This window comes from Macaca mulatta, chromosome 3 (assembly GCF_049350105.2).
Source record: "Macaca mulatta isolate MMU2019108-1 chromosome 3, T2T-MMU8v2.0, whole genome shotgun sequence".
Lineage (NCBI taxonomy): Eukaryota > Metazoa > Chordata > Mammalia > Primates > Cercopithecidae > Macaca > Macaca mulatta.
In genome coordinates, this window is record NC_133408.1 from 88,546,103 (window position 1) to 88,569,394 (window position 23,292).

The 23,292-nt window shown below is 42.1% G+C and overlaps 1 long non-coding RNA gene across 1 annotated transcript; it reads left to right on the forward strand.

Moving 5' to 3' along the window:
• Positions 1 to 18,546: 18,546 nt before the first annotated feature.
• On the forward strand, positions 18,547 to 20,392 carry LOC144339863 (uncharacterized). Its single transcript, XR_013415388.1, has 2 exons — positions 18,547 to 18,611; positions 19,868 to 20,392. It is a non-coding gene; the product is annotated as an uncharacterized LOC144339863 (long non-coding RNA).
• Positions 20,393 to 23,292: the final 2,900 nt, after the last annotated feature.

Here is a 23,292-nt window from a genome sequence, read left to right on the forward strand (position 1 = left end):
AACAATTAAAAGAAAAATGTCCTTAGAGACAATTCACATAACTCTTTATATCAGTAGTAGCCCACCAGTTAGCTTCCCTTGAAAGAAAACAATATTGATGATCATTGTACCCTTTGGCTCTGCCCCACAGTCTGAGTTAAGGTGAGGGGAGTCATACTGTAAAGGCAGCACTCCCTCCTATTCAGTGGGTCCAATTAAAAAAAAGAAAAAATAGACAGCACTCCCATTTGTCTTCTTGCATGATGAGGAGGCTCCGGACGTCCAGGACACCTGACTCAATCTAACATTTGAGTGACCTTTTCATCCCTTCCAGCATCGGTTTCTCAGGGTAACAACTCCATTAACAGGTGCCAATTTGTTTCCACAGCCTGATGAAGTTCATAAAGTTCACAGGAAAAGTCTTCAGTCATGAGCTGGCTCAACTCTACACTGTGCTTTTGGGAACAGAGGCTTCTTTAAGAGCCCTGCCTACCTCTAGCACATTAACGTCACTCCCATATCACCTTACTCAGAGAGTTGAAGGGTGGCAAGTAATAACCCTATTTTTAAAAGACTTTTGATTTCTCTCTGTATTTGCATAAAGTGCAAACATTTAACAGTTCACAGCTCATTGTAATTACTGACTTCTACTCGGAGTAGTGTGGAGGGTCTTTGCTTTTAATCCCTCTGTTCCATTGTTATTTCCTTGGAATACTCAGATCGGAAAGAGGCTTGCTATGCAGGGGAGCTACATGGCTCAGGCTCTGACAGTCTGAGGGGCAGCTGGATCCAAGGGATTAGAGGTTATGATAGCTGAGCCTATTACTTGGCGGGACGAAGACACAAAAAGTAACTCTTGACAAGTCAGAGCAAGTGTGATCTCAATGATAGCAGCTCTCCTGTTGCGCTTTCCTAACGAATGAAATTGGGGTCCCTAAACATTTTTTGGAAGAATAAGTTTTCTGTTTTATGTTTTAACAGGTCACTGCAATTCAACAGAGATAAATGAATTCAAATCAAAGATGTTTTCAGGTACTTCAAAAAATATACTTGTAAACTGCTTTCAAAGTACTTTTTTTTTTTAAATTTAGAAACACAAGCTGGTCACTTTTTTAATAATCCCAGCACTTTGGGAGGCTGAGGTGGAAGTATCGCTTGAGCCCAGGAGTTTGAGACCAGCCTGGGCAACATAAGGAGACCTTGTCTCTGCAGAATTTTTTTAAAAAGTAGCCAGGCATGGTGGCGCATGACTGTTGTTGTAGCTACTCAGAAGGCTGAGGTGGGAGGATCGCTTGAGCCCAGGAATTTGAGGCTGCAGTGAAGTATGATTGCATCATCACACCCCGGCCTGGGCAATAGAGTGAGGCTTTATCTCTAATCTATTCTTTTTATTTTTAGTAATGGAGTCTTGTTCTGTCGCCCAGGCTGGTGCAATCATAGCACACCATAACCTTGAACTCTTGAGCTCAAGTGATCATCCTGCTTCAACCTCCCAAGTGGCTGAGACGACAGGTAGGTGCCATCATCAAAGTACATTTTACTTTATAAAATAAATTAAGAAATTTTAGAATTGCACATTGATGGACACACATTTTATCCTTAATACTATCTGCAGCCAAGTGTATATGTATATATTTTTGAGACAAGGTCTCTCTGTCACCCAGGCTGGAGGGTAGTGGTGCAGTCTCAGCTCACTGCAGCCTCCGCCCCCAGGCTCAAGCCATTTTCCCACTTCAACCTCCCAAGTAGCTGGGACTACTGGCACATGCCACCATGCCCGGGTAATTTTTTGTATTTTTACAGAGACAAGATTTCCCCATGTTGCCCAGGCTGGTCTCAAACTCCTGACCTCAAGGGATCCACCCACCTCAGCTTCCCAGGGTGCTGGGATTACAGGCATAAGCCACTGTCTCCAGCCCCAAGTATAATTTTTTTTTTTTTTGATTCGGAGTTTCATTCTTGTTGTCCAGGCTGGAGTGCAATGGCGCGATCTCAGTTCACCGCAACCTCCGCCTCCCAGGTTCAAGCGATTCTCCTGCCTCAGCCTCACAAGTAGCTGGTATTACAGGCATGTACCATCAAGCCTGGCTAATTTTGCACTTTTAGTAGCAATGGGGTTCCACCTTGTTGGCCAGGCTGGTCTCAAATTCCCGACCTCAGGTGATCCACCCACCTCGGCCTCCCAAAGTGCTGGGATAGGCATGAGCCACCGCACCCAGCCCCTAAGTACAATTTTTAACCCCCTTTTGTCTTTCTGTGTCTCCCTTAAGTTTTGAAGTTCAGTCCACTGATGAAAGCTCAAGGGGAAGTGTGGTATGCTGGAAGGAGTAAGAGGCTAAGAGTCAGAAGAAACTCTGGCTCTGCCATTTATAAGTCATATTCATTTAATCTCTTTGCTTCAGTTTCCACAGCTGTGAAATGGCAAGAGTGATAGCTGCCTCACTTATTTTTACAAAGTTCTTGTAATAATACTGAATAATATAAATGAATAATCTGAGCCAGCATATGAGGTAGGTACTAATGTTACCCATTTTACAGAAGAGGGAACTAAAGGTTGAAGTGCTTAAGTGACTTGCTCAACATCACTCACAAGATACCTGACTGAGTTTGTACCCCATCCAGACTCACTTGGCCCCACTCAGCCCTACCCTTGGACCTTGGCTGCTTGCTCAGTGGAGCTCGTCTGGTCTCCTAACACCACAGCTGACTCACAGCTGACTTACACTCCCCTGGGGTGAGTGCCTAGCTCTGTCCTGACCTCTCTGATGCCCATGGCAGTGTTGGGTTTGTTTCTCTTTCTTCCTTTTTTCCATTACTCTTTGCTTCCCTAGGATTCCACCTCCCAATAAAGCAGCTGACATGCTCATATTCTAGTCCTGTGCTCTCCAATTCAGTAGCCACTAGCCATGTGTGGCTATTTAAATGTATTTATTTATTGTTTGTTTGTTTGTTTTGAGACAGAGTCTTGCTGTGTTGCCCAGTCTGGAGTGCACTGGCATGGTCTTGACTCACTGCAACCTCCACCTCCTGGGTTCAAGCAATCCTCCCACCTCAGCCTCCTGAGTAATTGGGACTACAGTTGCGTGCCACCACAGCTGGCTAATTTTTATATATTTTTTTTTGGTAGAGACAGGGTTTTACCATGTTGCCCATGCTGGTCTCAAACTCCTGACCTCAACCAATCCCCCTGCCTCAGTCTCCCAAAGTGCTGGGATTACAGGTGTGAGCCACCGTGCCTGGACTTTAAATTTAAATTAACTAAAATTACATAAAATTAAAAATTTCATTTCTCACTTACGCTGGCCACATTTCAAATGCTCAGTAGCTCCATGCGGCTAGTAACTACTGTAGTTGATAGCACAAATAAGAATATTTCCATCATCACAGAAAGTTGTATTGGCTAGGGCTGCTCAAAACCTTACCATAACAAATAACTTCTATTTTCATCAATTCCATTCTTGATGGGCACCTTCTGTCTTTCTAATTTACTCTAGTATCCCCACTTAGATACCTTCCTTTGAACCTAGAGTTGTAGGATGCTGTGTCTTTCTCATCACTCTCTTACTACATCCTCACCACCCCCCTTATCCAGCTTAATTTATATGATCTTTCAACGTTTTCTTAGTTCTCTGTTCTTCCTTGATTACATTCATCTGCTGTGCAGGATATCATCTATTTTCCCCTCCAGATCCACTCTCCACCCTATTCTGTGACAGGTGGTCTACCATCATTGGCGAACCTTTTTCTCTCTGGGTCCTGTTTGAGTTCAGCCCATGGCAACCCGGAAGGAGACCAGAGAGAGAGGGGAAAGTGAGATTGAGATATTTATTCCTCTAATGTCCTCTCTAAGAAGTCACCATGGGCTAGCTTTGTCCCTCATTGGAGGGACTCAGCTCCTGAAAGAATTTTAGCTATTCTCTATTTGAAAACCAAAACCAAAAAATACCCTCCTAGATTACTACTGAGCTCTGACAGACACCTGTGACCAGGATGGCTAAACTGGCCATCCTGAACTGGGTATTATATGCTCCACTAAAACCTAAAAATTGCACACAGCAAGTTTCTTTTTCTTTTTTCTTTTTTTTTCTTTTCTTTTTTGAGACAGAGTCTCATTCACTCTGTTGCTTAGGCTGGAGTGCAGTGGTGCAATCTTGGCTCACTGCAACCCCCACCTCCTGGGTTCAAGCGATTCTCATGTCTCAGCCTCCTGAGTAGCTGGGATTACAGGTGTGCACCACCATGCCTGGCTAATTTTTGCATTTTTAGTAGAGATGGGGTTCCACCCTGTTGGCCAGGCTGGTCTCGAACTCCTGGCCTCAAGTCATTGCCTGCCTCAGCCTCCCAAAGTGCTGAGATTACAGGTATGACCCACTTGTGCTCGGCCAACAGCAGGTTTCTTATAAAATGGAAATGATATGATCTGCTTGGTACGGGTCTGGAAGACACAGCACCCTGCATGAGCAGGCGGCACAGACTCCCATGCTACTGCTCCTACTGCTTTGTTGCCTCTTTCTGAATTCACACCAGTCCCTTTTGAGGAGTTCCATATAGCCAGTTAATAGAGGAAGAAGAAACACATAGGCCAGTTTTGTTGATGGATCTGCCTTTAGGACATCCCCAACTGGAGATGTGTAGCTGCTACACCATCTCTCCACTGAAAGGTGGCTTAGAGAGACAGTGGTGAAGGGAAATCCCTGTGGGCAGAGTGCTGGATGTTGCATCTAGTTGTCCACTACATGTGGAAGAAGAGGTAGCCTGAGGGACAGAACCGTAGTAACACATGGACAGTGATCCATTTGGTCAGGAACTTGGAAGGATTAATTTTGGAAAACCAGTGGGAAGGAGATCTGGGGTGGATGCATGTGGGTAAAGCTCTTGGAATGAGCACAAAGTGTGAAAATGTTCATGTTCCATGTAAATGCCCACCAGAGGGTATCTGCTAACAAAGAGGCTCTTAATCAGAGGGACAAGATGCCTTGGCCTATGAATGTCAATGAGTTTCTTTCTCCAGTCACTCATGGAGTTTGTGGACCTATGTACAGACAGGAATGAAAGCTGTGCATGGGCTCAACAACATGGACTTTCCCTCATTAGGGCTACCACCAATGCTGAGCGCCCAACCTGCCAACAGCACAGGACAATTTTAAGCCCTTGACATGACATAATTTCCTGGGGGAGACCAGAGAGCCAACTAGTGGTAGGTTTAGGGTAGACACATAAACTGGGTGTAGATTTATCTTCCCTGTCCTCAGTGCTTCTGCCAGCTCCACCAGTTTTTGGACTCTCAGAATACTTTATCCACCACCCTCATATCCCATGCAACATTGCCTAAGACAAGGGCATGAATTTTATGGCAAAGGAAGTGGAACAATGAACTCAACATCTGTGAACTTCACCTATCTCACCACAGACCTCACTACACAAAAGTAGGTTTGATAGAACAGTAGAATGAATGCTCTGCTGAAATCCTAATGTCAGCTGGGAGACAACACCCTGTAAGGGTGGGCTCCTGACCTACAAATTGAGGTATGCTTATAACCCAGTGACCAGCACATGATGTCCTCATTTTCCTAGCCAGAATGCATGAGCCTAGGGACCAAGGTTGGAGATCGCAGTGATCCCTCTCACTATGACACCATAACCTTGAAGAATTTTTGCTTTTTTGTCCCTGTGACCTTGGCTTCTGTGTATTTACAGGTCCTAGTGCCCAAGGGAGGAATGCAGAAAATGGGGTTACTGTGTTGACTGGAGTAGTCAATCCTGATTACCAGGGAAAAATTGGGTTGCTGCCACCCAGAGAAGACAGAGAGCTATGTTTGAAACCCAGAGGATTCACTGGGGTGCCTCTTAGTACTCATTTGGCCAATTGTCTTAGTCAATGAAAAACTGTAGTAGCACACAAGAACAAGGTCACTAAGGACTCAAATCCTGTAGGAATAAAGGTCTGAGTCACCCTGTCAGGTAAAGAACCCCATTAGGTGAGGTGCTATCAAAGGGTAAGAGAACATGGAATGAGTTATGGAAGACAGCAGTTATGGTTACCACCTGCTTAGACTTCATAACCTGTCTCAGAAGCAGGGATGGTAATGTGTTACATGCTTTCTTTTCATAAGAAACTGTGAAACTGACCAGACGCAGTGGCTCACTCCTGTCATCCCAGTACTTTGGGAGGCTGAGGCAGGTGGATCACCTAAAGTCAGGAGTTTGAGACCTGCCTGGCCAATATGGTGAAACCCCATCTCTACTAAAAATACAAAAAATTAGCTGGGCGTGGTGGCGGGCACCTATAATCCCAGCTACTTGGGGGGCTGAGGTAGGAGAATCACTTGGACCCAGGAGGTGGAAGTTGCAGTGAGCCGAGATCGTGCCATTGCACTCCAGGATGGGCAATAAGAGCAAAACTACATCAAAAAAAAGAAAAAGAAAAAAAAAGAAAAGAAAAGAAAGAAAAAAAAACAAATTGTGAAACTGCCTTCCAATGTGGGTGTGTCATTTTGCATATCAGTTGCAATGTCTCCATTTTCATTTCTAATTGAGCTTATTTAAGTCTTCTCTCTTCCTGGTTAATCCAGCTAATGAACTATCAATTTTTTTTATCTTTTCAAAGAACCGGTTTTTACATTTCACTGATGTTTTGTATTTTTTTGTTTCAATTTCATTTAGTTCTGCTCTGATCTTTATTATTCTTTTTCTTCTGCTAGTTTTGGATTGGTTTGTTCTCTGTTTTATTTTTCGTTAGGATGGTTTGTTTCTTAATCAGTTTGTTATTGTTTCTCTATTTCCTTGAGGTGTCAAGTTAGGTTTTAAGTTTGTGGTCTTTTACTTTGTTTTGTTGCTTTTGTTTTTGAGACAGAGTCTTGCTCTGTCACCCAGGCTGCAGTGCAGAGGCATGACCTTGGATCACTGCAGCCTCTGCCTCCCAGGTTCAAGCAATTCTCTTGCCTCAGCCTTCTGGGTACATGGGACTACAGGCATGAACCATTGTGACCAGCTGATTTTTGTATTTTTAATAGAGATGGGGTTTTGCCATGTTGGCCAGGCTGGCCTCAAGTGATCTACCTGCCTTGGCCTCCCAAAGTGCTGGGATCACAAGCATGAGCCGCCATATCTGGCCCATCTTTTACATTTATTTATTGATTTATTGATTTATTGATTTATTGATTGATTGAGATGGAGTTTCCCTCTTGTTGCCCAGGCTGGAGTGTAATGGCGTGATCTCGGCTCACTACAACCTCTGCCTCCTGGATTCAAGCAATTCTCCTGCCTCAGCCTCCCGAGCAGCTATGATTACAGGTATGTGCCACCATGTCTGACAAATCTTTTATTTTATAGTAGACGATGTTTCACCATGTCGGTCGGGCTGGTCTCGAACTCCTGACCTCCGATGATCCTCTCGCCTTGGCCTCCCAAAGTGCTGGGATTACAGGCGTGAGCCACTGCACCAGGCCAACGTTTTTTAGGTAGGCATTTGTACTATAAACTTCCCTTTTAGCACTGATTTTACTGTATCCCAGAGATTCTGATCACTTGTGTCACTGTTATCATTACTTTTTTTTTTAAACAGAGTCTCACTTTGTCACCCAGGCTGGAGTGCAGTGGCACAATCTCGGCTCACTGCAACCTCTGCCTCCTGGGTTCAAGTAAGTCTTGTGCCTCAGCTGCTTGAGTAACTGGGACCACAGGCATGCACCACCATGTCTGGTTAATTTTCCGTATTTTTAGTAAAGACAGGGTTTTACCATGTTGGCCAGACTGTTCTCAAACTCCTGGGTTAAAGTCATCTGCCAACCTTGGCCTCCCAAAGTGCTGGAATTACAGGCACGAGCCACCATGCCCAGCTGTTATCAATGTTGAAGAATTTTCAAATTTTCATCATGAGGCTGGGCATAGTGGCTCACACCTATAATCACAGCACTATGGAAGGCCAAAGTGGGAGGAATGCTTCAGCCCAGGAGTTTGAGACTAGCCTGGGCATATAGTGAGACCTTGCCTCTATAAAAAAATTAACAACGTAGCCAAGAATGGAGGTGTGTGCCTGTAGTCCCGGCTACTTAGGAGGCTAAGGTAGGAGGATTACCTGAGCCCAGGAGTTTGGGGCTGAAGTCAGCCAAGATTGCACCACTGCACACCAGCCTGAGTGACAGAGTGAGACCCTATAACAAACAAACAAACAAACAAATCTTTCATCTTGATTTCATTGTTAACCTAAAAATTATTCAGGAGCAGATAGTTTAATTTCCATGTATCTGTATAGTTTTGAGTGTTCCTTTTGGAATTGATTTCTAGTTGTATTCTGCTATGCTCTGAGAAGACACTTGATATGATTTCAATTTTCAATATTTTAATGAGACTTGTTTTTTGGCCATATGGTCTGTCTTTGAGAATGTTTCATCTGGTGATAAGAAGAATGTATATTCTGCAGTTCTTGGCTAGAATGTTCTGTAAATGTCTGTTAAGTCCATTTTTTTCTAGAGGGAAGTTTAAGTTCAGTGTCTCTCTGTTGACTTTCTTCCTCAATGATCTATCTAGTGCTGACAGTGGTGTGTTGAAGTCCTCCACTGTTATTGTGTAGCTGTCTATCTCTTCTTACCTCTAGTAGTGATTGTTTTATGAATTGGGAACTCCACAGTTAGGTGCATATATATTTAGGTTTAAAGTCTGTCTTATTTAAGAATAGCTACTCCTGCTCACTTTTGGTTTCCATTTGCATGGTGTCTCTTTTTCCACCCCTTCATGTTGAGTTAAAAGAATCCTTACGTGTTAAGTGAGTCTCTTGAAGATAGCAGATATTTGGTTTGTGACTTTTTATCCATTTTACCAATCTATGTCTTTTTTTTTTTTTGAGACGGAGTCTCACTCTGTCACCCAGGCTGGAGTGCAGTGGCCGGATCTCAGCTCACTGCAAGCTCCGCCTCCCGGGTTCACGCCATTCTCCTGCCTCAGCCTCCCGAGTAGCTGGGACTACAGGCGCCCGCCACCTCGCCCGGCTAAGTTTTTGTATTTTTAGTAGAGACGGGGTTTCACTGTGTTACCCAGGATGGTCTCGATCTCCTGACCTCGTGATCCGCCCGTCTCGGCCTCCCAAAGTGCTGGGATTACAGGCTTGAGCCACCGCGCCCGGCCTCAATCTATGTCTTTTAAGTGGAGCATAAGAACCATTTACATTCAATGTTAATATTGAGGTGTGAGCTACTATTCTCCTCATTGTGTTGACTGTTATTTACTTACTTTGTTTTCTTCCTTGTTATTACTTTATATGCCTTATGAATTTTATGTGTTCAAAAATTTCTTTTTTTTTTTTTTTTTTTTGAGATGGAGTCTTACTCTATTGCCCAGGCTGCAGTGCAGTGGCACAATCTCAATTTACTGCAACTTCTGCCTCCCAGGTTCAAGCAAATCTCATGCCTCAGCCCCCCAAGTAGCTGAGATTACAGATATGTGCCACCATGCCAGGCTAATTTTTGTATTTTTAGTAGACATGGGGTTTCACCATGTTGGCCTGACTGGTCTTGAACTCCTGACCTCAGATGATGTGCACACCTTGGCCTCCCAAAGTGCTAGGGTAACAGGTATGAGCCACCATGCCTGGGCCAAAAGTTTCTATTCCAGGGAATATTGACCTTTTGTTTCAAAATTTAGAACTCCTTTTACTATTCCTTGTAGTAACACATTCCCTCAGCATTTGATTATCTGAGAAAGATTTTACTTCTCCTTCATTTATGTAACTTAGTTTTGCTGGATATATAATTCTTGCCTGGCAGTTATTCTGTTTAAGGAGACTAAAGATAGGACCCCAATCCTTTCGGGCTTAAAAATTTTCTGCTGAGAAGCCTACTATTAGTGTGATAGGTTTTCCTTTATAGGCTATCTGATGCTTTTGTCTCACTGCTCTTAGAATTCTTTCTTTCACATTGACTTTATATAGCCTCATATCATATGCCTTGATGATGTCCTTTTTGCAATGATTCTCCCAAGGGTTCTTTGAGCTTCTTATATCTGTATGTCTAAATCTCTAGTAAGATGAGGGAAGTTTTCCTCAATTATTCCTTCAAATATATTTTCCAAACTCTGCCTTTTCTTCTTCCTCAGGAACATCAATGATTCTTGGGTTTAGATGTTTTTACATAATCTGATTTTTTTTGAGACTTTGTTCATTTTTTAAAATTAAAAAAAATCTTTAAAAATGTTGTGTCTGATCGGGCTAATTCGAAAGCCTTTTCTTCAAGTTCTGAAATTCTTTCTTCTACTTGGTCTACTCTATTATTAAATTTCCATTGCATTTTGTAATTCCCTAAACGTGTCATTTCCAGAAGTTCTGATTAGTTTTTCTTTAAAATGTATATCTCTTTAGAAAATTTTTCTTTCATATCCTGAATTTTTTAAAAAATTTCTTTATGTTGTTTTTCACCTTTCTCTTGTATCTACTTGGGTAACTTAATAATCAACCTTTTGAATTCTTTATCTGGTATTTCAAACATTTCATCTTGGTTTGGATCCATTGCTGGAGAGTTAGTGTGGTGTTACGGAGCCCTGTTTTTTATATTGCTGCAGTTATTTTTCTGGGTCCTTCTCATTTGGGTAGACTATTTCTTATAATTATTTTTTTCAATTTATTTTTGATTCAACTGTGTTTTTGTCTTATTTCTTTTTTCCCCCTCTTGAGAATGTGACTTTAATGTTTACAGTTTATTGCAACCTAATTTGGCTGTATGTGCTTTCAGTGGAGAAGACACTGTATGAGTTCCTTGGTCACAGAGAGTCTTTGTGTGATGCCCTTCTCAGATGCTAGTTGTAGTAGCAATGTGTTCAGTGTGTGAGTAGGTCCACTGTCTCCTGTAGGGCTAGGATGGCAGAGTTCTTATGAGGCTTATCTTGTTCCCCAGTGGTATGCACTTCTTTATTTATTTACTTTCCCCAGTATATTATTCATAGAGTTAAGCAGTTCAGGCTTTAGGCCTGTAGGAGATGCCCATGAGTAAAAACCAGCTGTGGCTAAAGCAGGTGGGTAAATGCAATACCTAATGGTGGGCAGAGGTCCCAGTCTTGACAGAGGTGACTGGGGGAGCTCTCAGCAAAACGCACTGAGGTCAGGGGGAAGGGAGGGAGCCACCTCAGCTTCCCTACCACGCCAGCCGGGAAGCAATTTACCTCCTAGTCACACTGCTGGCTCAGTGTTCCAGCTATTTAGATTAGATACACTCCTCTGTTCATCTGAAAAAAATGTTGATGTTCTATGTAGAAATGGATTGTGACTCTACCCCTCATGCAAGGATAAACCTGGAGGGCACTCCTCCTGTGGGGATGCAGTCACCCTAAAGTGTTCCAGGACTATCTACAGGTATACCCATGCCGAGGTTCCATGGGAGAAGCCTCAGCTCTGTGTGCAGTGATGGCTGAGTGGGAGAAGAAGTATTTTTTTCCAAGACTCTTCATGAGCACTAGGGGTGCCTGACTATTGGGGTAGAGCTACAGACTTTCCTCACTGAGCCCAGCACTGCACCTGTGCCTCTGCACCTGTGTCCAGCACTGCACCTTCCCACAAACAGAAAGTTCTGTGACTCAAGGCTTGCAGTCTGAATTATTTTGTCCCATGAGATGTTCCCTTGTTGTAGTGCACTTCCCCTTTCCATAGGAGTAGAAGTCCCTGAGGGTCAGACTACTGTGAATTTTGGTGCTCCTCCACTCTACGAGGCTGTCACACTCCAGGCTGGTGCTGGAAGTGTCTGCAGGGAATCTAGTAATATGACTTGTCATCTAGTCTCCCAGCAGTAAGTACCAGTATCAGCTCTGATGGGGGTGGCAGGGGAGAGATGTAGACTCTGTGAGATTTCCTTGGTTATAAATAGCCTTAATGTGTTGGCTTTCTCAAATACCAGCTGTAGTAGTAATGTGCTGGCCACGTGGACAGACTCAAGGCCTCCTGGTTAGCAAGAATGGTGAAGGCAGTGGTGATAGCTAAGGGTGGATAAGAGTTTTCTCCTTCCTGGCTGTTGTCTTATTGTGTCTGCAGATGCTGTAATGGATTGTGTTGGTTGGCCTCCAGCCAGTAGGTGGTACTTGCAAAAGAGTGCCAGCTGCGGTAGTAGTGGTGGGATTTGTGCTTGCCTTACGTTACCCAGGGGAGGTACTCTGGTGTCTTAGGCAATGTGTGGGACCTGGAGCTTCCAAAAGTCCCTGTCCTTTGTGTTAAACTATCAGGGCAGGTGGAGGAGAAAAGCCAGATGGGGGTTGGATCAGGCAAGTCTGTGCTCTGGCTCTCCATATGTGGGTGCAAGCATTGCCCCAGTGGAAATCGGAGTACAGTTCTGGGGCCACTGGGTCAATGTTCCAGGGAGTAGCACATCTGCCTCTGCTACACAGAAGAATCCACATGGGGATTGAGGGGTTGCAGGCAGCAGTAAGCCCTGCCCAGCTCCCATGCATTTACAAGGCAAGTCTCACACCCACTGTGTTCTAGTAGCAGCAGCTAGCTGGTTTCAAGACAGCCTGTGCTCAGAACTCAAAACTGCCCCAGGCCATAAGCCTTCCCCATTGGAACAGAAACCTTGGCTTTCCGGTCATGCCTCTCCCAGTCTGCCCTGGTGAAGGAGGGGCACCCAGCTCCTGCACCCGTGGCTATAGCACACTTCCCCCTTGTCCCTCAGTTCTGGCCAAAGGGTTTCATCCCTGCTTAAGATTATATTGCAGCTGGGTGCAGTGGTTCACGCCTGTAATCCCAGCATTTACGGAGGCTGAGGTGGGTGGATCACCTGAAGTCAGGAATTTGAGACCAGCCTGGACAACATGGTGAAACCCCATCTCTAATAAAATACAAAAATTAGCAGGGCATAGTGGCAGATGCCTGTAATCCCAGCTACTCAGGAGGCTGAGGCAGGAGAATCACTTAACCGGGAGGCAGAGGTTTCAGTGAGCCTAGATTGTGCCACTGTACTCCAGCCTAGGTGACGGAGTGAGACTCCATCTCAAAAAAATAAATAAATAAAATAAATAAATAAATAATAAAAATAAAAAAATAAAAGATTATATTGCAAATCTCATTTGGGAGCTTCTCTCAACCCGTCACTGCTGCCTGAGATAGCTGGCTGATTTCCATGAGGTCCCCTACGAGCTACAATCAGGAATGGCTTCCCACCATTTCCACCGGAGTCTGGGAGTGCACAGAAAGCACATTCTAATGCCTCTTCTTCTCACATACTCCCCACAGCTCACTAAATCAGCTCCAGCACTGGGTAGAGTTAAGGCTTTGCCCCAGGGCCTGGATTGCCAGGTTCCCCAGTGAGAGTAAATATCACAGAGTCAGTCTCTCCTCCTCTCACACTCTTGGGGACTCACAGTTTCTGCCTGCCTAATGATGTCGGCAGCTGCTCACTGCTTCCTTCACATGGTAATTGGTTTCTTTCAGTTTTCCGTGTTAAGTTTCTGTGTTGCTTCTTGGAAAAAAATTCACAGTGTAAATCTGTATACGCACTCTTCTTTTTTTTGCTTTCTTTTGTTTTTGTTTTTTGAGACTGAGTCTTGCTCTGTTGCCCAGGCTGGAGTGCAGTGGTGCACTCTTGGCTCATTGCAACCTCTGCCTCCCAGGTTCAAGTGATTCTCTTGCCTCAGCCTCCCGAGTAGCTGGGACTACAGGTGCACACCACCACACTCAGCTAATTTTTGTATTTTTTGTAGAGATAGAGTTTCATCATGTTATCCAGGCTGGTCTCTAACGCCTTACCTCAGGTGATCCGCCCACCTCAGCCTCCCAAAGTGCTGGGATTACAGGTGAGGGCCACCTCGCCTGGCCTGTATGCACTATTCTGTCTTTCCAAGTGAGAGAGACATGCTAACAATGCCTCTAATCCACCATCTTGGAAATGAGATTTTTCCCCTATGTTTTCTTCTAGTAGTCTTATTTATACTTTTGGGTTTTAATTTAAATATTTTTTCGTGTGTGTGACAGAGTCTGACTCTATCACCCAGGCTGGAGTGCAGTGGTGCAATCTTCGTTCACTGCAGCCTCCACCTCCCAGGTTCAAGTAATTCTCGTGCCTCAGCCTCTCAAGCTGGAATTATAGGCGTGCACCAGCACACCCAGCTAAATTTTGTATTTTTCAGTAGAGATGGTGTTTTGCCATGTTGGCCAGGCTGGTTTAAAACTCCTGACCTCAAGTGATCCACCCTCCTTGGCCTACCAAAGTGCTGGGATTACAGGCATGAGCCACTACACCCAGCCTTTAATGTAGGTCTTTAATCCATTTTGAGTTGATTTTTGTATAGGGTGAGAGGTGGGGGACCAGTTTCATTCTTGTACATATGGATGTCCAATTTTCCCAGAACTATTTATTAAAGAGACTGTTTTTTCCCCAATGAGTGTTCTTGACATCTTTGTCAAAAATCAGTTGACTGTAGATATCTGGATTAATTTCTGGGTTTTCTATTATGTTCCATTGGTCTCTGTGTCTGTTTTTATGACAGCATCATGCTGTTTCAGTTACTACAGCTTTGTAGTATGTTTTGAAGTGAGATAGCATGAGGCTTCCAGCTTTGTTTTTGTTGTTCAAGATTACTTTGGCTATTCAGTATCTTTTGAGATTCCAAACAAATTTTAAGGGTTTTTTTTTTTCTGTTTTTGTGAAGAATGTTATTCTTTACAATGTATATATACCAATGTATATTGGTAGGGATTGTATTGAATCTGTAGATTGCTTTGAGTAATGCCATCATTTTAACAGTAATTATTCTTCTGATCCCTGGCCACAGCTAACAAATCCTACTTTGTTGGGAGATTTTTTATTACTGCTTCAATCTCGTTACTTGCTATTGATCTATTCAGGCTTTCTATTTCTTCTTGGTTCAATTTTGACTGATTGCATGTCCAGGAATTCATCCACTCCCTCTAAGTTTTCAAATGTATTGGTGGATAGTTGTTCATAATAGTCCATAATGAGCCTTTGTATTTCTGTGGTATTGGTAGTGATGTCTCCTTTCTTGTTTCTGATTTTATTTATTTGAGTCTTATCTCTTTTTTTCTTAGTTGGCTTGTCAATTTTGTTTATCATTTCCATCCATTTACTTTTAATCTATATGTCTTTATATCTAGAGTGGATTTTTGCAGACAAGAAATAGTTGAATCTTGATAGATAGATAGATAGATAGATAGATAGATAGATAGATAGGTAAAATTTTTAAGAGACACAGTCTCTCTCTGTTGCCCAGGTTAGAGTGCAGTGGCACAATCTTGGCCCACTACAACCTCTGCCTCCCAGGTTCAAGTGATTCTCGTACCTCAGCCTCCCAAGTAGCTGGGATTACAGGCATGTGTCACCATGCCTGACTAATTTTTGGGTTGTTTTGTTGTTGTTGTTTTGCTTTTCTTATGAGACAGAGTCTCGTTCTGTCACCCAGGCTACAGTGCGGTGGCATGATCTCAGCTCATTGCAAACTCTGCTTCCCAGGTTCAAGCGATTCTCCTGCCTCAGCCTCCTGAGTAGCTGGGATTACATGAGTGCACCACCATGCCCAGCTAATTTTTGTATTTTCAGTAGAGACAAGGCTTTGCCATGTTGGCTGGCTAGTCTCAGGTGATCCACTCACCTAAGCCTTCCAAAGTGCTGGGATTACAGATGTGAGCCCCTGTGCCCGGCCTTTACTTTACTTTTTGATCCACTCTGACAATCTCTGTCTTTTAATTGGTGTGTTTAGACCATTGATGTTTAAACAGTTATTGATATTGGGTTAATATATACCATATTTGTTACTGTTTTTTGTTGTCCTTGTTCTTTCTTTTTTGTCTTCCATGCTTGTCCTGAGTTTCATGGCAGGAGTGGTAGCCTCTTATAGAATTCATTTTTTATCTTAGCTTATCAGTTATGCTACCTTTTTAACTTCTTTTTAGTGGTTGCTTTAGAGTTTGCAATATACCTTCCTCAAAACAGGCAGTAAAAAATTTTAAAAAAAAGAGTTTGCAATATACATTTATAACTAATCCAAGTCCACTTTCAAATAACACTATTGTGCTTCACAGGTAGTACAAGTACCTTATAATGATGAAATAATTCTAATTCTTCCCTCCTATCCCTTGTATAATAGCTTTCATTCATTTCACTTATACATAAGCATATACATGTGTTTATATTTGCTTATATATGTTACATAAGTGTATATATGTTTACGTGTGTGTATATATCTATCTGTTAGATCAGTTAGAAATACAAATTTGAAGTTTTATTTTACCTTCACTTATTCCTTCTTTGATGTAGTTCCTTTATGTAGATCTGAGTTTTTGACTTGTATTGTTTTCCTTCTCTCTAAAGAAATTTTAAAAATATTTCTTGCAAGGTAGGTCTACTGGCAACAGATTCCTTTTATTTTCATTTGTTTGAGAAAGTCTTTGTTTCTTCTTCACTTTTGAAGAATAATTTTGCAGGGTACAGAATTCTACGTTAGGGTTTTTTTCTCTCAAAACTTAAATATTTCATTCCATTTTCTTCTTATTTGTATGGTTTCTGAGATAAATTGGATGTAATTTGTATCTTTGCTCCTCTTTATCTAAGGCTTTCTCCCCCCTCCCAACTTCTTTCAGGATTTTTTTTCTCTTTGATTTTTTCAATTTAAATATGATATGCCAGCTATAGTTTTTTTGTTTATTTGTTTTGTTTTTGGCATTTATCCTGCTTAGTGTTCTCTGAGCTTCCTGAATCTGTGGTTTGGTATCTAACATTAATTTGATGAAATTCTAGGGCCAGGCACAGTGGCTCACGCCTATAATCCCAGGACTTTGGGAGGCTGAGGCAGAAGGACCACCTGAGGTCAGGAGCTCGAGACCAGCCTGGCCAACAAGGTGAAACCCCATCTCTACCAAAAATACAAAAATTAGCCTGGCATGGTGGTGGGTGCCTGTAATCCCAGCTACTTGGGAGGCTGAGGCAGGATAATTGATTGCTTGAATCAGGGGCCGAGGTTGCAGTGAGCCGAGATCGCACCATTGCACTCCAGCCTGGGTGACAAGAGCAAAACTCCATCTCAACAACAACAACAAAAAATCAATTTATTATGTGATAATATTGCTTCTTTTCTTTTCTCTTTCTCTTCTTCTTCTGGATTTCCCATTACATGCTGTTATACCTTTTTTAGTTGTCATACTGTTCTCGGATGTTCTGCACTGGTTTTTCTTTAGTCTTTTTTATCTTTGCTTTTCAATTATGACAATTTCTTTTCTTTTATTCTTCTTTTTGAGTGGAGTCTCACTTTGTTATCCAGGCTAGAGTGCAGTGGCACGATCTCAGCTCACTGCAATCTCGACCTCCTGGGTTCAAGCAATTCTCCTCCCTCAGCCTCCTGAGCAGTTAGGACTACAGGCACACACCACCATGCCTGGCTAATTTTTGTATTTTTAGTAGAGACAGGGTTTCACTGTATTGGCCAGACTGGTCTGGAACTCCTGACCTCAAGTGATTCACCTGCCTCAGCCTCCTAAAGTGCTGGGATTACAGGTGTGAACCACCACGCCTGGCCACTTTTTTCTTTTCTTTAAGACACTCTGTCACCGAGGTTGGAGTGCCATGGTGCAGTGGTGCAATCTCAGTTTATGGCCACCTCAACCTCCCAGACTCAAGTGGTCCTCCCACCTCAGCCTCCTGGGACTACAGGTGCATGCCACCATGGCCAGGTAATTTTTTTTTTTTAATCTTTTTGTAGAGATTGGTTCTCCCTATGTAGCCCATGGCTGGTTTTGAATCTCTAGACTCAAGTGATCCATGTGCCTTTGCCTCCCAAAGTGTTGGGATTACAGGTGTGAGTCGCTGCACCTGGCCCAGTTTTGGCAATTTCTTTGAGAAATTCTCAAGCTCAGAAATTCTTTCCTTAGACCTGTTGAATCTCCTAACAAGTACATCAGAGTTATTGTTCATTTCTGTTAGTTTTTAATGTCTAGCATTTCTTTTTTGATTCTTTCTCAGAATTTCCATCTCCTTTCTTACTCTGCACACATATGTTTGCAGTCTGTCTACTTTATCCATTAGAATTCTTAGCATATTAATCATAGTTGTTCTAAATTCCTGGTCTGATAATCCCAATATCCCTGCCAAGTATGAGTCTGTTTCTAATGCTTGCTCTGTCTCTTCAAACTGTGTTTTTTGCCTTTTAGTATGCCTTGTAATTTTTTATTAATAGCCAGACATGAGGGATTAGATAAAAGGAACTGCTATAAATAGGCCATTAGTAATGTGGCGGTAGTACATGGGTGTTCTCATGAGAGAAAGTGTCCTTTAGTCCTGTGATGAGGTCTCGGTCTTTCAGTGAGCCTGTGCCTTTGGACTGTGAACTTTACTCATGATGCTCAATTTTATTCCTCCCCCTTAGGTGGCATGAGGATAATTCATGAGCTTACTCCAGTGACAGGGTTTGGCTCTGTCCCCACCAAACCTCAACTTGAACTGTATCTCCCAGAATTCCCACGTGTTGTGGGTGGGACCCAGGGGAAGGTAATTGAATCATGGGGCCTGTGTTTCCTGTGTTATTCTCGTGATAGTGAATAAGTCTCACGAGATCTGATGGGCTTATCAGGGGTTTTTCCTTTTGCTTGTTCCTCATTTTCTCTTGCTGCCACCATATAAGAAATGTGCCATTAGCTTCTCCAGCCATGTGGAACTGTAAGTCCAGTTAAACCTCTTTTTCTTCTCAGTCTTGGGTATGTCTTTATCAGCAGTGTGAAAACAGACTATCCCCTCCAGCTAGACTGGGCTGGGGTTGGGTATTTCTCTTCCCCCAGGTCAGTAAGGCTCTGATAAAACCCCAGCAGATAATAGTCTGGTAAGTTTCTCCTGAGGGCAGACCTGTTAAAAAGAACAGAATGCTTTGGTATTTTTCTATTTTTTTTGAGACAGAGTCTCAATCTGTCGCCCAGCTGGAGTGCAGAGTATGGTGGCACGGTCTCGGCTCACTGCAACCTCCGCCTCCCAGATTCAAGCAATTCTCCTGCCTTAGCCTCCAAGTAGCTGGGATTACAGGTGCGCACCACCATGCCAGGCTAATTTTTGTATTTTTAGTGGAGACGGTGTTTCACCATGTTGGCCAGGCTGGTCTTGAACTCCTGACCTCAAGTGATCTGGCTGCCTCGGCCTCCCTAAGTGCTGGGATTACAGGCGTGAACCACTGAGCCCGGCCGCTTTGGTATTTTTCAGAATGATTCCTTTTACCCTCCCACTGCCAGAAGCACAAGGGGATTTTTTTTTTTTCTAATATTCACCTTAAGGCCTGTTTTAGTTCCTGGGAATAAAACTCACAAAACTATATGAACCCCTCACCACTGGGTCCCCTGAAGCTTTTGACTCTCAGACTTGACCACTCCAGAAATTCATCAATTACAATTTATGTTTTCCTACCCTGGCACTGGTTCCCATGGAGGAATCTGTATATGGGTTTCTGCTTTGGGAAATTATGACCCTCTGTCTGTCTCTGTCTCTCTCCAGTTTTTAGGGCAGCAGTTTACCTTATGACCCCACTTCTCTTAAGGATCTGAAAAGAGTTGTTGATTTTTTAATTTATTCAGCTTTTTACTTGTTTAGATGAAGTGGCAACTTTACATCCTTACCTGCTGGACTAGATACCTAAAGTCACATGTACTCTTTTTAAAATCTGGCTTCTTGTATCCAGCATAATTATTTTTAAAGTTTATCTATGTTGTTGCATGTATCAGGAGTTGATTCATTTTTATTGCTGAGTAGTATTAGATTGTATGGATATACCATAGTTTGTTTATCCACTCACCTCTTAATGAGCATTTGAGTTGTTTTCAGTTTTGGGTTAGTAGAAATAAAGCTGCTGTTTTAGTCTGTTCTCACATTGCTATGAAGAAATACCTGAGACTGGGTAATTTATAAAGGAAAGAAATTTAATTGACTTACAGATCTGCATGGTTGGGGAGGCCTCAGAAAACTTACAATCGTGGTGGAAGGCAAAGGAGAAGCAGTTACTTTCTTTACACGACGGCAGGATGGAGTGAGTACAAGCAGGGGAAACGTCAGACCCTTATAAAACCATCATATCTCGTGAGACTCACTCGTTGTCACAAGAACAGCATGAGGAAAACTGCCCCCATGATCCAATTACCTCCACCTGGTCCCACCCCTGACACGTGGGGATTATGGGGATTACAATTCAAGACGAGATTTTGGGTGGGAACACAGCCAAACCATATCAGATGGATGAATATTTATGTACAAGTCTTTGACTAGATACATGTTTCTCTCTTTGGGGTAAATATCTAGGAGTATATTGACAGGACCATATAGTAGATATATGTTTATTTTTTTAACAAACAGCCCGGCTGGGTTCATGCCTATAATCCCAGCACTTTGGGAGGCTGAGGCAGGAGAATTGCTTGAGCCCAGGAGTTCAAGGCCTGCCTGGGCAACATAGTGAGACTCTGTCTCTATGAAAGAAAGAAAAAAAAAAAAAAAGAAAGGAAGGAAGGAAGGAAGGAATGAAGGAAGGAAACTGCCAAATGATTTTCTGAAGCAGTTGACTACTTTTCATTCCTACCAGCAGTTGGTATAATCAGTTGTTTTAAATGTATCCATTCTAACAGTTGTATAGAGGTATCTCGTTGTTGTTTTTTATAATTTATTTTATTTTATTTTAAATTTTTTGTAGAGTTGGGGGTCTCACCACATTGGCCAGGCTGGTCTTGAACTCCTGGCCTCAAGCAATCCTCCCACCTCAGCCTCCCAAATTGTTTGGATCATAGGTGTGAGCTACCGTGCCTGGCCTTTTTGTGATAACAAAATGCATTTTCCTAATGACTAAGGATACTGACCACCTTTTCAGGTGTTTATTTGAGATTGACTATATCTTCTTTGGTAATATGTCTCTGCAAATATTTTGTCTATTTTTATTGGATTGTTTTATTATTGAGTTTTGAGGATTCTTTATATATTTTGGATAAATGACTTTTATCAGATACTGTGATTTGCAAATATTTTCCCCAGTCTGTAGCTTATCTTTTCATTCTCTTTAAAAAAATTTTTTTAGTCTCCTTTTTCTTCTTTTTTTAAAATATTTTTTCACCGTCAAACATTATCCTATCCAATTTTTATTCTCTTAACAGTGTCTTTTGAAGAGCAGGATTCTTAATTTAATGAAGTCCAGCTTAACAATTTTTTAATTTATGGATCATGCTTTTGGTGTTATATCGTAGAAATCTTTACCTAATGTAAAGATTTTCCCCTACGTTTTCTTCTACAGCTTTTTTATAGTTTCTATTTTACATTTAGGTCCATGATCCATTTTGAGTTTTTGTGTATGTGTACCAAGCGTGAGATGTAAGGGTCTACATTAATCTTTTTATATGTGGATATTCAGTTGTTCCAGCACCATTTGTTGAAAAGTCTATCCTCTTACCACTGGATTGCTTTGGGTAAAATCAATTGACTATATATGTGTCTGTTTCTAAGATTCCTATTCTACTCCAATACCACAATGTTTTGATTATTGCACTAAGTATTAAGGTCAGGTAGCATAAGTTCTCCAACTCTGTCATTTTTCAAAGTTGTTTTGACTATTCTATATCCTGTGCATTCATATATGAATTTTAGAATTATCTTGGCAGTTTCTAAAACAGCCTGCTGGGATTTTTACTGTGATTGCATTGAGTCTACAGATGAATTGGGCAGAAATTGACATTTAACAATATTGAGGCTTCTGGTAAGTTAAAAAAAATTTTTTTTTAATTGTTTTCTTCCTGGCCTCTCTGCATAGAGTCTTCTGATAACTTTTTTTAGTAAGTTGTATACTTTATGACCCTTTACCCCTAAACTTTAAATTATGTATTTCTTAACAGTAAGAATGCTCTTGGGAAAAAGGCATTTGAGGGGAAAAAAAATAATATTCTCTTATATTTCCATAATACAGTTATCAGCCTCAGTAAATTAAACATAGATATCATATTTTTATTTTATCGACTGTCTGTATTCCAATTTTGTCAATTTACCCGGTAACGTTCTTTATAGCATTCTCTTTTCCTCCAGTACAGTTTCCAGACTAGGATCACATGTGTATTTGGTTGTCATGTTTGTTTATTCTCCTTTAATCGGGAACAGGTCATCATCAGCCTTTCTTTATCTTTTATGACATTATTGTTTTTGAAGAATACAATCCCTTTTTTTCTTTTTCCTTTCTTACACTCCTTTTGTAAAAAGCATGGTATTTTATTGTGAAACAACAAGGTAATTAAAGGAAGTTTAAAAAATTGGCTGGGCGCCGTGGCTTACACCTATAATCCCAGCACTTTGTGGGGCTGAGGCAGGTGGATCACTTGAGGTCAGGAGCTCAAGACCAGACTGGGTAACATGGTGAAAACTCCTCTCTACTAAAAATCAAAAATTAGCCAGGTATGGTGGCACATGCCTGTAATCTCAGATATTTGGGAGGCTTAGGTGGGAGAAAGGAGGCTGAGGTGAGAGAATTGCTTGAACCTGGGATGCAGAAGTTGAAATGAGTCAAGATTGCACCACCGCCCTCCAGCCTGGGCAACAGAGTGAGACTCTGTCTCAAAATAATAGTAATAATAGTAATGGTAATAATAATGTTTACTTCTCAGAACAGAGAAGTCAATTAACAAAAAGATTACTAAGAAGCTTCAGTATAACTTATTCTTTGACTTACACATGGCAAAAAATAGTGAGGCTTTGCTGATCTAATTTCTTTTTTTTTTCTGAGATGGAGTTTCACTCTTGTTCCCTAGCCTGGAGTGCAATGGCGTGATTTTGACTCACTGCAACCTCTGCTTCCCGAGTTCAAGCAATTCTGCCTAAGCCTCCCTAGTAGCTGGGATTACAGGCATGCACCACCACTCCCGGCTAATTTTGCATTAGCTGGGATTTCAGGCGTGAGTCACCGCGACCAGCCCTGCTGATCTAATTTCAAATAATTTTACATAATAATTTTTATAACAAGTACTTCCTCAGGTTCCTCTTCATGAAACAGTCTTTTTTTTTTTTTAGACTGAGTTTTGCTCTTGTCGCCCAGGTTGGAGTGCAATGGGACGATCTCTACTGACTGCAACCTCTGCCTCCTGGGTTCAGGCAATTCTCCTGCCTCAGTCTCCTAAGTAGCTGGGATTACAGGCGCTGGCCACCATGCCCAGCTAAGTTTTGTATTTTTTGTAGAGATGGGTTTTCACCATGTTGGCCAGGCTGGTCTCCAGCTCCTGACCTCAGGTGATCCGCCTGCCTCGGCCTCCCAAAGTGCTAGGATTATAGGTGTGAGCCACCTCGCCCAGCCAAAATAGTCATTTTTAAAATAAAACTAACAAAAAAAAAATTTTTTTTTGAG